Raw genomic sequence first — 12,258 nt, forward strand, 5'->3', positions numbered from 1 at the left:
CCCGCCGTCAGGATGGCCGAGCGGTCTAAGGCGCTGCGTTCAGGTCGCAGTCTCCCCTGGAGGCGTGGGTTCGAATCCCACTCCTGACAAGCCAGCCTTTTGGCCCGCCCGACAAACGCGCCCGTCCTCCCCGCGCCACTGCCGTTCTCCACACACGCCCTCCCCGCCACCTGCAGCCCACACCAGGAACCTTCAGTCCTTCTCAGCGCATCTGTCCTCCCCAGCTGGCTGCGCCTGCAGCTGCCGGTTTTCCTGCCTCCCCGCCTCCCCGCCTCCCCTTCGCCCACCCTCGCCCATCCCCCCACTCCCACTCCCACTCCCACGGCCCCGCTCCACCCCGCCCCCGTCCGCGCCGACGCACGCAGCCCCGCGGCGGGTGGCAAGCCCTCCTCGCTTCGCCAGCGCTCCGACTTCTGCCTGGTGAACGGCCAAGTCGCTCTCGCAGCCTTGCTTCCCCGTCCGCCCCGGGCAGCTCTCCCTCCGGCCGGCACCCTGTCGTCCGCGCCCGCCCGGCCGCCCCGCCTGTGCTCCCCAGCCACACCGAGGCGGCCGAGCCCCCGCCTTGGCCGCCTGGGGTGCTGCGTGCCCTCGAGGCTTCACCGCCTTGCGGCCTTGGCCGGGCCACACCTGCCTGCCTCCCGCCCGGGACGCGTGCCACCCAGCCTTCCTGCTGGCCAGCCAACACCGGCCCTCCGTGCACGAGTCCGTCCCGGGAAGGGTGCTCCGCTGGGGAGTGAGCGGAAGCCCTGCGTGCCCGTCCACCCCACCCACAGGCGCCCGGCCCGCGCCCCCGACCTCGGCGCCACCGCGCCCGTTCCCGGGGAAAGCCGCTGCCCGGGCCGGAGCCAGGCTCGCCCTGGCGCGCTCGCTGCCTCAGCCTGCAGTCGCCGAGCCAGGAGCCGCTCTGCCAAAGGGCCCCTCCTCACCACCACCAATCCGTCAGAGCCGGACCCCTCGGGAGCGCAGGAGCCAGGGTGTCACACGCCTTTGCGTCCTTGGGCCTGAGCGCCGCTCTGCGCGTCGCGCTCCCACGCTCGCGCATCCGGCACGGCCCGAGCCCGGAGTCCCGGCCCCCGCCCGCTCTCGCACGCCCCACCCCGCCCCGGCCGGAAAGCCAGCCCGCCAGAGGGACTTTGGGTCGGGACTCCGCGGTCGCTGAGAGGAACGTCGGTGCGCGGCCGCAGCGACCACGCAGCGCCTGCCCTGACAGGGATCCCCGCGCCGGCCAGACGGCGTCGGCTCGCGGGCCCCTCGGGCGGCACCGACAGCGTCGCGGCGGCCGTGGTCGGCGCAGAAGGCGCGGGAGCCGCGTCCCGAGTGGGCCGGCGTCCCGCCGCCCGGGGGTCCCTCGAGGGCTCGCGCCCCGGGGTCCTGCACGCGCCCGGATCCTGGCTTTCAGGTCGCCCGCCCGATGGAGCAGAGAGATGCCCACGGGCGAGCAGTGAGCAGTGACGGGCGGGTGGCGGCCAGCGCCTCTGGGGCAGCGGCGGGCGGCGGCGGCCACCGGTGCATGGGTGGTTCAGTGGTAGAATTCTCGCCTGCCACGCGGGAGGCCCGGGTTCGATTCCCGGCCCATGCAGCCACTGCGTCCCCTTTTGGTCCCGCAGGGCAGCCCCAGGGCCCAGCTAGGTCTGCCCACTGAAACGCGCTCAAGGCAGGGCTCCTGCAACCGCTGGCTGCTCCCTGCCGCCAGCTGCCTCTCCCGCGCGGACGGCCCCCCACCCCACACACTCTCGGCCCTGCTGCCGAGGCTCCGTGGCCCCAAACCCCGCAGGCTCAGCCGCCCGTGCGCCCAGATACCTCCCCTGTGTTTACTCGCTTCCTCACCCGGACCCAGCCGGTGGCTCAGGGATTTCACTGGAAGGAATACCCCACCGCTGGCGCCCAGCCGCCTCCCCTCTTCACCTTTCCTCACGTCTCCAAGCTCCCTGGCTCACTCTCCCCACACTCCGAAAATCAATCACACTACGTTTGCACAGCCAGGGGCAAGGAAGTTGCCGCATCTGGCAAGGATACCTCCCTTTTCCCGGGAGGGTCCCTGGAGCATCGCCTTGCAGGAGGAGTTGCAAAGAAGTCCACCAGCTCCCGGCGGACTGTACTCTCGATTCATCTTTTGTCCCTGGGCAGAGAGAGGTTTCCACCAGCAACGCCCTCACCAGCTCAAACACCACCCCCTCCCCTGAAACCCTCTTGCCCGCCTCAGCTCAGCATCAGCCCTGCCCCAAGAGCACCACCACCTCAGCCTGCACCTTCACCATCGCCCTACTCCGCCAACCGGGCCCATCGCCCCCCCACCCTGCTCCCCCCGCCCCACCCCCATCTCCCCCATCCCCAACACCCGCCGCAGGCCCCGTTCCTCCCTCAGCCATGGCAAATCCTGCTCTTGTCAAGGAACCTGCCTTTGCTTTTGTCCCACTGGACTGCCTTCCCCCGTCCCACCCCCACCCCCACCCCCACCCCCACCCCCACCCCCACCCCCACCCCCACCCCCACCCCCGGCCTGCTCCTTTTTCTGCTTCTTCCAACACAGGTGGAACTGATTTACATCCCTGGGTTAGTTTCAGGTGCACAGCAAAGTGATTCAGTCCCCTGTTCTCTTTCAGGTGATTTTGCATTGTAGCTGAAGGCGAGATTCGAATACAGTTCGCATGCTACACAGTAAAGCTTTGTTGCTTACCTACTGTACCTATAGGATGTCCTATCTCTCCATCCGACTCCAACTTTCCTCCCTCCCCTGCCTTTCCCCTTGGGTAGCCCGGTGTACGGTTTCTCCAAACCGTCTGAACGTCGGTTTCCCCTTTGCACGTGGATTCCTTTGTGTTAGTTGTTAGGTTCCACAAAGCTTTGTCCCTCTCCACCCGACTCACTTCACCAAGTGGACTCTTGCGTGGGTCCATCTGGCGTTGGGGCCCACGGCAAAGGCTGCTCCTTCTTGATGGCTGCGTCATATTCCACGGGACAGATACGCCTCATCTTCTTGTGCCGGCCACCTGCCGACGGGCACTTGGGCGTATCCCATGTCCCGGCTACGGCATAGAGGGCTGCGATGACCCTGGGGGATGCCTGCATCTCTACCCATTAGGGCTTTGGTCTTCTCCCGATGGGTACCCAGCATTGGGTTTGCTGGGTCATATGGGAAGCTCTTCTTCTTCCTATCGTTGGACCGACCCTCGACGGACTGACTTCCATGTAGTAGCAGATGCTGTTCTGGAAGGGTAGGATACTGGATCTTATTCCCTGTGGTATCCTGTGTATCCTTGTGGCTCCTCTCCTTTCTATGCAGTCCTACTACGGTATATCCGTGGAGCCCAGCTCCTCATTCATCCCTCCGGCCCTGACTTTGCCCTTGGGAAGCCCCAAGTTGCTTTCCTGTGGCTGGGTGTCTGTCGCTGTTTGGCACAGGGATTAAGGTGTACAACACTTTAGAATCCACCCATCTGTGCCCTTCTCTGTGTCTTCCCTCACCGAGGGTAATAGTCTGCAGCTCCGGCCGCTGTTGCTGCCAGTGACACTATTTGTCTCTTGTGGACGGCTCAGAGACACCCCATTCTCTGCCTTTCTCTGGTACTGCATCTTCGTGGGTGAGCCGTTGGTGACGGACACTAGGGTTCTCTCCTCGCCTCGGCTGTGGCGCACGGTGCTGCAGTGACCGTGGGGTTTGCACGTGTCTTGCCGAATCCAGAGCTGCGGCTTTCACGGATATGTACCCAGGGTTGGGATCGTGATAGCTCACCTGTTTCCGGCTTACTCAGTTACCTATCGATTTAGCTTAATTTTTAAACCTTCCTCCAATGTCGTAGTGGCGGCTGTGGGAGAAGTACAGTGGGTTTCCAATAGTGTGCTCATGTCCGACGGACTGCAAAGCGGTTCTGTTTCCCATGTACAGATTTCAGATTTCCTACGTGTTTTCAGACTCTTTTCCGTTGGAGGTTATTACAGGATACTGACTCTTAGTCCCTGCGTTGAACTGGATAAGCTTGTGGCTTCTCCCTTTACACATGGTCCTGCGGATCTGTTCGTTGCAGCTCCACAGCCATCCCTCCACCGCTGCCTTACCGCTTGCGTTACCCTACGGTGGTTTTCTTTGGGAGTCGGTTTCTCTTCGGCAAATAGGTTCGTGTCGTATTAGTTTACACATTCCACATGCGTTTGTCCAACTCGGTCTGACTTTCTTCACCGAGTGTCAAGAGTCTCTAGGTCCATCGTGGCTTTTGACAAGTGGCAATGCTTCCCTTCTTTCTTTATGACCGAGTGATATGTCCATGCTCCATCTATGCCACATCTTCTTGTGCCCGCCATTTGTGGATGGGCACTGGGGCTTGTTCCACGTCTCGGCTGTGGCAAATACTGCTGCTACATACATGGCGGTGTAGGGACCTTTAGATCTCTCCGAGTTTGGTACTCTGCAGGTATGTACCCTGGAGGGGGTGTGCTCGGTCATATGGGAGCTCTCCTCGGTCCTCACGAAATCTCGGCCACCCCCGCTCCCTACCACCACACCCCATCCCACCCTGACCCCCAGCAATGTCACACCCGAGACTGGACATTTGCTCCTGATGAGTGGTGACTTTGGGCTCTGGGGCGGTACGGTGGGCCCAGGCCTTTCAGCCCGGGTCTGGCCCCTGTCTGGCACTCCGTTGCTGTCGTTCGCTTGCCTGCGTCCCAGCCACCGCCCAGAGCCCCAGCCCACCGCTGAGCCTGAGCACCCTGCACCACCACGCAGCAGTGTGGCACGCACGCTGACACGCCACCCCGCCCGAATGGAGCCCCCCCCCACTGTCACCGCCTGCCATCTGCCTTTCCTGCCACCCTCCAGGCTCGGCCCCATCTACCCGCCACCAAGCCCCTGGAGCCCCGGCCCATCTCTCACACGTCCTTGTCCTTCCCTGCCCTGCCCCGGTGTCCCCCAGTGCGGGCCTCCCTCCGGCTCCTCCGACCCACCCATACCGCACGCCCACCCCTAACGCAGATCTGTCCCAGCCTCACACATGTGCCTGGCATGGCGTCGCCACCGCCCCCATGCTTCTGCAGAGGCCCCGCTCCAGTGGCCTGCCGATCTTTCTTTCGGCCAGGTCCCCGCCAGCCCCACGCCTCCCCCTTCCCGCCGGCACTCCGCGCAGACGCCCCGCCCAAGCACCCCTGGGCCTGCCTCCCAGCACCCGGCTCGCCACCGCCCCCTCTCCCTGCCATCGTTCTGCCCCATTCCCTGATCCACGTGGGGCGGCCACCAACCATGGCCCCAAGCGCCTTCGGCCCGCACTCTCAGCCATGCACGCTGGCGCCCAAGGCCCCGGCAGGGGCGTCGAGGAAACCTCCTGCGGCGACGGCAAGCACACGTCGGGCCACGGGGGATCCACTGCCACAGGGGAATCGGCTCTGTCCCATCGCGCCCGAGTGTGCCGCCCTCGCCGCACGTTGGTGCGCTTCATCGGCCGTCCACTTCCCCTCCCCGCGAAGGACACGGTCCTTGAACAGACGAGACATCCTTTGCTGACACACCAGCCCAAGATCTGGCGGAGAGGAGGCTGCGGTGGGCGATTACCCTCGGGGAGAGTTCCTAGGGGAAGACGATGACAGGTTGGGGAGAGGGATGGAGTGGATCCTGGATAGACGGTTTGGAGAGAATGGGAAACTATAAGAGGTCATAACTAGGTGAGGGGTATGTGGAACAGGGCGCTCTGTGTGTGTGTGGGGGGGTGTGTGTGTGTGCATGCGCGCGCGAGCCCGAGTGCCCACCCTGGGTTAGGAGTGGGGGAGGGAGACCTGGGTACATCTTGCCTCACTCCGGTAGCACTGAGAGCTGTGGTCAGGCAAGGGAAATACCACGCCGGTTGGGGTGTCCACCCTGGCAGGCATCGCGGCCTCGAGCGCATCTGCCGCCTCCCGGCTGGTTGGCTAGGTTTTCCCGGCCGGCCCGCCCCGCCCGGATCTGCCTTCTCTCTCACTTCCACGGCTGCCGTGGTGTGACTCGCGGCACAGGTCCACATTCATCTTCACCCCTGTGCCTCCGGGGGAGCGAAGAAGAACGCAAGAGCCTCTTGATGAATGTGAAAGAGGAGAGTGAAAACGTTGGCTTACAACTCAGCATTCAGAAAACGAAGGTCGTGGCATCCGGTCCCATCACTTCATGGCAAATGGATGGGGACACAAGGGAACCCGGGAGAGACTTCATCTTGTTCAGTTCAGTTCAATCGCTCAGTCGTGTCCGACTCTTTGCGACTCCGTGAATTGCAGCACGCCAGGCCTCTCTGTCCATCACCAACTCCCGGAGTCTACCCAAACCCATGTCCATCGAGTCGGTGATGCCATCCAACCATCTCATCCTCTGTCGTCCCCTTCTCCTCCTGCCCTCCACCCTACCCAGCATTAGGGTCTTTTCCAATGAGCCAACTCTTCGCATGAGGTGGCCAAAGTACTGGAGCTTCAGCTTCAACATCAGTCCTTCCAGTGAACACCCAGGATTGATCTCCTTTAGGATGGACTGATTGGATCTCCTTGCGGTCCAAGGGACTCTCAAGAGTCTTCTCCAACAGCACAGTTCAAAAGCATCAATTCTGCGGCGCTCAGCTTTCTTCACCGTCCAACTCTCACATCCATACACGACCACCGGAAAAACCATAGCCCTGACTAGACGGGCTTTTGTTGGCGAAGTAATGTCTCTGCTTTTCAGTACGCTATCTAGGTTGTCCATAACCTTCCTTCCAAGGAGTAAGCGTCTTTTAATTTCATGGCTGCAATCACCATCAGCAGTGATTTTGGAGCCCAAGAAAATGAAGTCTGACACTGTTTCCACTGTCTCCCCATCTATTTCCCATGAAGCGATGGGACCAGATGGCAAGATCTTAGTTTTCTGAACGTTGAGCTTTAAGCCAACTCTTTCACTCTCCTCTTTCACTTTCATCAAGAGGCTCTTTAGTTCTTCTTCACTTTCTGCCATAAGGGTGGTGTCATCTGCATATCTGAGGTTATCGATATTTCTCCCGGCAATCTTGATTCCAGCTTGTGTTTCTTCCAGCCCAGCGTTTCTCATGATGTCCTCTGCATAGAAGTTAAATAAGCAGGGTGACAACGTACAGCCTTGACGTACTCCTTTTCCTATTTGGAACCAGTCTGTTGTTCCATGTCCAGTTCTAACTGTTGCTTCCTGACCTGCATACAGGTTTCTCAAGAGACAGGTCAGATGGTCTGGTATTCCCATCTCTTTCAGAATTTTCCACAGTGTATTGTGATCCACACAGTCAAAGGCTTTGGCATCGTCAATAAAGCAGAAATAGATGTTTTTCTGGAACGCTCTTGCTTTTTCGATGATCCAGCGGATATTGGCAAGTTGATCTCTGGTTCCTCTGCCCTTTCTAAAACCAGCTTGAACATCTGGAAGTTCACGGTTCACGTATTGCTGAAGCCTGACTTCATCTTGGGGGGCTCCCAAATCACTGCAGACGGTGGCTGCGGCCGTGAAATGTAAACGACGTTCGCTCCTTGGGAGAGAAACTATGACCAAAACTAGACAGCATATTGAAAAGCAGAGACGTGACTCTGCGAGGCGGCTCCCTCTCGGGAAAGCTACGGGTTCTCCAGTAGTCCACGTACAGATGTGAGAGTTGGAGTATAAAGAAGCTGAGCGCCGGAGAATAGATGCTTTTGAAGTGCGGTGTTGGAGAAGACTCTTGAGAGTCCCTTGGACTGCCGGGAGCTCGAACCAGTGAATCGTAGGGGAAATCAGTCCTGAATATTCATTGGAAGGACTGATGCTGAAGCTGAAACTCCCATCCTCTGGCCACCCGATGCGAAGGACTGACTCACTGCAAAAGCCCCTGATGGAAGGCAGGAGGAGACGGGGACGACACGCCAGAAGATGAGGTGGTTGGATGGCATCACCGACTGGACGGACACGAGTTTGAGTGAGCTCCGGGAGTTGGTGATGGACAGGGAGGCCTGGGCTGCTGCAGTGCACTGAGCGACTGAACTGGTACTGATGCCTCCCGGGCGCCGTGGTCCGCCTCCCAGAGCCCACTCAAGACCAGAACCCTCTCGGAGTCAGCAGCGCCGCACGGGGGTCACAGGCAGCCCGGGACCGGGCGCGCAATGGCCGAGCCGCCCAGAGAGGGGCTGGCATGAGGGACATGGGAAGGGAGGCGCGACCGCGGCCACCGGCCCCACTCCCAGAGGCAGATCCCCCTCGCTCACCTTCGGCTGTGGCCACCGCCACCGCCACCGCCACCGCCACCGCCACCGCCACCGCCGCTGCCGGCCGGCGCGGGCGCCCACCGCAGCCCCCTCCCCTCCCCCCCACCCTCCCCCACCCCGCCTCCTTCCCACCACCAACAGCAGGAGAACCAGCACAAGGCCGGGAGCATCACCGCCGCCGCCTCCAGGGGCACCAGCCGCAGCCCCTCACGGGGGAGGGAGGCCGGGGATGGGAGGCCTCAGGCGGGTCGTGGTGGAAGCGGTGCGCGGTTGCCACCGAGACCAAAAGGTTTGCCCCCGGGGACGCCGTGGCGGGGGGGCCCTGCATCCTGCTTGGGCTGGAGGTGCAGGTGCCCGGGGGCCTCTGTCGCAGCGCTGGGGCCCGCGGAGCCAGCGTAGGCTAAAAGGGTGGAAAGGTCCGGCGGCGAGGAGATCGGGAGGTGGCAGGCGGAGAGGAAGAAGAAAGGCTTCCCTGACCGGGAATCGAACCCGGGCCGCGGCGGTGAGAGCGCCGAATCCTAACCACTAGACCACCAGGGAGCGCCGGGACTCGGCCCTCGCCTGCTCCCGCTGAACCCAGCGCCTCCATGCCACCTTGGTGCCCACACCCGGCCTCCGCAAGTCCAGCCGCCCGCCCGCCCGCCCGCCCTCCCTGTCAGTCCGCCTGCCCTAGCGTGCGTCTTGTTTTCGGCACCCTCAAAACACTGTCCCTCGCCGCCGGCTTCTCGCGCCCACGCCAAAAGCCGCGGGCCAGCTGGCTCCCTGCTCCAAGCGCTCTCTCCCCCGAACGCCCCTGCCGGGAGGGCGCTGCAACTCAGCAAAAGGTCGGCCCGCTGCGTTGGCCGGGAATCGAACCCGGGTCAACTGCTTGGAAGGCAGCTATGCTCACCACTATACCACCAACGCTGCACAGCCCGGGCCGCCGCCAGACGCCGGCCCCGGGCTCGCCCCAGCACACTCCTGCCGCCGCCGCCGCCGCCGCATCCCTGCCCCGACGCCCCGTCAGCCGGCGGCTCTGCGCCGCCGCCGGCGCTCCCAGCAGCCGCGCGGCGCCCCATCTGCGCCAGCGCTACGCAGCAGCCGGGGTCCACCGGCGTGCCCGCCCCGGGGCGCCGCTCCCGCGCCCTTGCGGCCCTCCGGCCCTTCGCTCCCCGCCGCGGCCCGCGGACGCCTCCACCCTCACCCCCGGGGGGCAAGGCGGGGCACGCAGCTCGCAGCTGCCAGCACCCAGCTGGCCAAAGCCCTTCTCCACCGGGCGCTGGGCGACGCCACTTGCCACGACGACAGGGGCACACGGGACCCACGCGCCTGCACGCCTCCCGGCGCTGTGCCGCGCCGCGCCGCGGGGGCGTCGCGAGCCTAGGAGCCCACTGCGGCAGCCACTGTGGGCGGGCGGGCCGCAAGATCCGGCTATGGTCGGGCAAGGCCGTGGGGTCGCCAAGGAGGCCCTGGCTCCGCCGTGGCGACCGAGCGCCCGGCGACGACCAAGGGCTCGGGCTGGAGGGCTGCACGGCTCGAGGGGGTCGACGGTCGGTAGACCGGGCCCCGCCGTGGGCGGCGCCCCGGCGCCTCGCCCAAAGGCGGAGGGAGGAGACGAAGGGCCCTTGGGGGCCAGGCGGCGGGCCAGAGAGCGACCGCGGCCACCAAAAAGGGTGTGTTGCCTCCCCGTCGGGGAATCGAACCCCGGTCTCCCGCGTGACAGGCGGGGATACTCACCACTATACTAACGAGGACGGCGGCGACCGCCCTGCCGCCCGGCCGCTCTCGGGCTCTCGGGCTGCCTGCCGACGCCTCCCCCTGCCCGCCACGGGCCCCGACCCGACCGCACACCAAACCAGCCGCCTCAGTCAGAGCGGCAGCCCCCGACCCCGACAGGGACGCGGACCCGGGGGACACGGGAAACTCCTAGCGCGCGCCGCCTCTTGCCTGCAACGCGGCCATTCCGCCGGGAGAAGGGGGCCCGAGAAGGCACGCGAGGCTGCGAGGACACGGTGGGCGCGCCGCCGGCCCGCGTCTGGCGAGGACAGGCGCGGGTGGGTAGGGGCCGGCACGCCAAGGGTCCGGCTGGGTCCGGGGCCAGGCGTGGGCGAGGGCGCGACCGGCGGCGGAGCCAGGCGCCTCGGCCGGCCGCCGCGCGCCGGCTCCGTCGCTCACGCACACCAGACGGCCGCCCGCCTGCCTGGCGCGGCGCACCGCGCGTCCCGCCAAGGGCGCCGGGGCTCGCGCCGCGTCGGGTCCCAGCCAGGCGAGCGGCCACGCGCCCGCCCAGGCCCGCCGTCAGGATGGCCGAGCGGTCTAAGGCGCTGCGTTCAGGTCGCAGTCTCCCCTGGAGGCGTGGGTTCGAATCCCACTCCTGACAAGCCAGCCTTTTGGCCCGCCCGACAAACGCGCCCGTCCTCCCCGCGCCACTGCCGTTCTCCACACACGCCCTCCCCGCCACCTGCAGCCCACACCAGGAACCTTCAGTCCTTCTCAGCGCATCTGTCCTCCCCAGCTGGCTGCGCCTGCAGCTGCCGGTTTTCCTGCCTCCCCGCCTCCCCGCCTCCCCTTCGCCCACCCTCGCCCATCCCCCCACTCCCACTCCCACTCCCACGGCCCCGCTCCACCCCGCCCCCGTCCGCGCCGACGCACGCAGCCCCGCGGCGGGTGGCAAGCCCTCCTCGCTTCGCCAGCGCTCCGACTTCTGCCTGGTGAACGGCCAAGTCGCTCTCGCAGCCTTGCTTCCCCGTCCGCCCCGGGCAGCTCTCCCTCCGGCCGGCACCCTGTCGTCCGCGCCCGCCCGGCCGCCCCGCCTGTGCTCCCCAGCCACACCGAGGCGGCCGAGCCCCCGCCTTGGCCGCCTGGGGTGCTGCGTGCCCTCGAGGCTTCACCGCCTTGCGGCCTTGGCCGGGCCACACCTGCCTGCCTCCCGCCCGGGACGCGTGCCACCCAGCCTTCCTGCTGGCCAGCCAACACCGGCCCTCCGTGCACGAGTCCGTCCCGGGAAGGGTGCTCCGCTGGGGAGTGAGCGGAAGCCCTGCGTGCCCGTCCACCCCACCCACAGGCGCCCGGCCCGCGCCCCCGACCTCGGCGCCACCGCGCCCGTTCCCGGGGAAAGCCGCTGCCCGGGCCGGAGCCAGGCTCGCCCTGGCGCGCTCGCTGCCTCAGCCTGCAGTCGCCGAGCCAGGAGCCGCTCTGCCAAAGGGCCCCTCCTCACCACCACCAATCCGTCAGAGCCGGACCCCTCGGGAGCGCAGGAGCCAGGGTGTCACACGCCTTTGCGTCCTTGGGCCTGAGCGCCGCTCTGCGCGTCGCGCTCCCACGCTCGCGCATCCGGCACGGCCCGAGCCCGGAGTCCCGGCCCCCGCCCGCTCTCGCACGCCCCACCCCGCCCCGGCCGGAAAGCCAGCCCGCCAGAGGGACTTTGGGTCGGGACTCCGCGGTCGCTGAGAGGAACGTCGGTGCGCGGCCGCAGCGACCACGCAGCGCCTGCCCTGACAGGGATCCCCGCGCCGGCCAGACGGCGTCGGCTCGCGGGCCCCTCGGGCGGCACCGACAGCGTCGCGGCGGCCGTGGTCGGCGCAGAAGGCGCGGGAGCCGCGTCCCGAGTGGGCCGGCGTCCCGCCGCCCGGGGGTCCCTCGAGGGCTCGCGCCCCGGGGTCCTGCACGCGCCCGGATCCTGGCTTTCAGGTCGCCCGCCCGATGGAGCAGAGAGATGCCCACGGGCGAGCAGTGAGCAGTGACGGGCGGGTGGCGGCCAGCGCCTCTGGGGCAGCGGCGGGCGGCGGCGGCCACCGGTGCATGGGTGGTTCAGTGGTAGAATTCTCGCCTGCCACGCGGGAGGCCCGGGTTCGATTCCCGGCCCATGCAGCCACTGCGTCCCCTTTTGGTCCCGCAGGGCAGCCCCAGGGCCCAGCTAGGTCTGCCCACTGAAACGCGCTCAAGGCAGGGCTCCTGCAACCGCTGGCTGCTCCCTGCCGCCAGCTGCCTCTCCCGCGCGGACGGCCCCCCACCCCACACACTCTCGGCCCTGCTGCCGAGGCTCCGTGGCCCCAAACCCCGCAGGCTCAGCCGCCCGTGCGCCCAGATACC

At 65.9% G+C, this 12,258-nt stretch overlaps 7 non-coding genes across 7 annotated transcripts; 4 read left to right on the forward strand and 3 right to left on the reverse strand.

Moving 5' to 3' along the window:
• The first annotated feature begins 6 nt into the window (after positions 1 to 6).
• Positions 7 to 89, forward strand: TRNAL-CAG (transfer RNA leucine (anticodon CAG)). The gene has a single exon. It is a non-coding gene; the product is annotated as a tRNA-Leu (tRNA).
• Positions 90 to 1,508: 1,419 nt separating this feature from the next.
• Positions 1,509 to 1,579, forward strand: TRNAG-GCC (transfer RNA glycine (anticodon GCC)). Its single transcript has one exon. It is a non-coding gene; the product is annotated as a tRNA-Gly (tRNA).
• A 7,076-nt stretch (positions 1,580 to 8,655) lies between these two features.
• On the reverse strand, positions 8,656 to 8,727 carry TRNAE-CUC (transfer RNA glutamic acid (anticodon CUC)). Its single transcript has one exon. It is a non-coding gene; the product is annotated as a tRNA-Glu (tRNA).
• A 294-nt stretch (positions 8,728 to 9,021) lies between these two features.
• TRNAG-UCC (transfer RNA glycine (anticodon UCC)) lies at positions 9,022 to 9,093 on the reverse strand. Its single transcript has one exon. It is a non-coding gene; the product is annotated as a tRNA-Gly (tRNA).
• A 755-nt stretch (positions 9,094 to 9,848) lies between these two features.
• On the reverse strand, positions 9,849 to 9,920 carry TRNAD-GUC (transfer RNA aspartic acid (anticodon GUC)). The gene has a single exon. It is a non-coding gene; the product is annotated as a tRNA-Asp (tRNA).
• Positions 9,921 to 10,463: 543 nt separating this feature from the next.
• TRNAL-CAG (transfer RNA leucine (anticodon CAG)) lies at positions 10,464 to 10,546 on the forward strand. The gene has a single exon. It is a non-coding gene; the product is annotated as a tRNA-Leu (tRNA).
• A 1,419-nt stretch (positions 10,547 to 11,965) lies between these two features.
• TRNAG-GCC (transfer RNA glycine (anticodon GCC)) lies at positions 11,966 to 12,036 on the forward strand. The gene has a single exon. It is a non-coding gene; the product is annotated as a tRNA-Gly (tRNA).
• The last annotated feature ends 222 nt before the right edge of the window (positions 12,037 to 12,258 follow it).

This window comes from Giraffa tippelskirchi, chromosome 5, assembly GCF_054371585.1.
Source record: "Giraffa tippelskirchi isolate mGirTip1 chromosome 5, T2T-mGirTip1v1.2.pri, whole genome shotgun sequence".
Classification (NCBI taxonomy): Eukaryota; Metazoa; Chordata; class Mammalia; order Artiodactyla; family Giraffidae; genus Giraffa; species Giraffa tippelskirchi.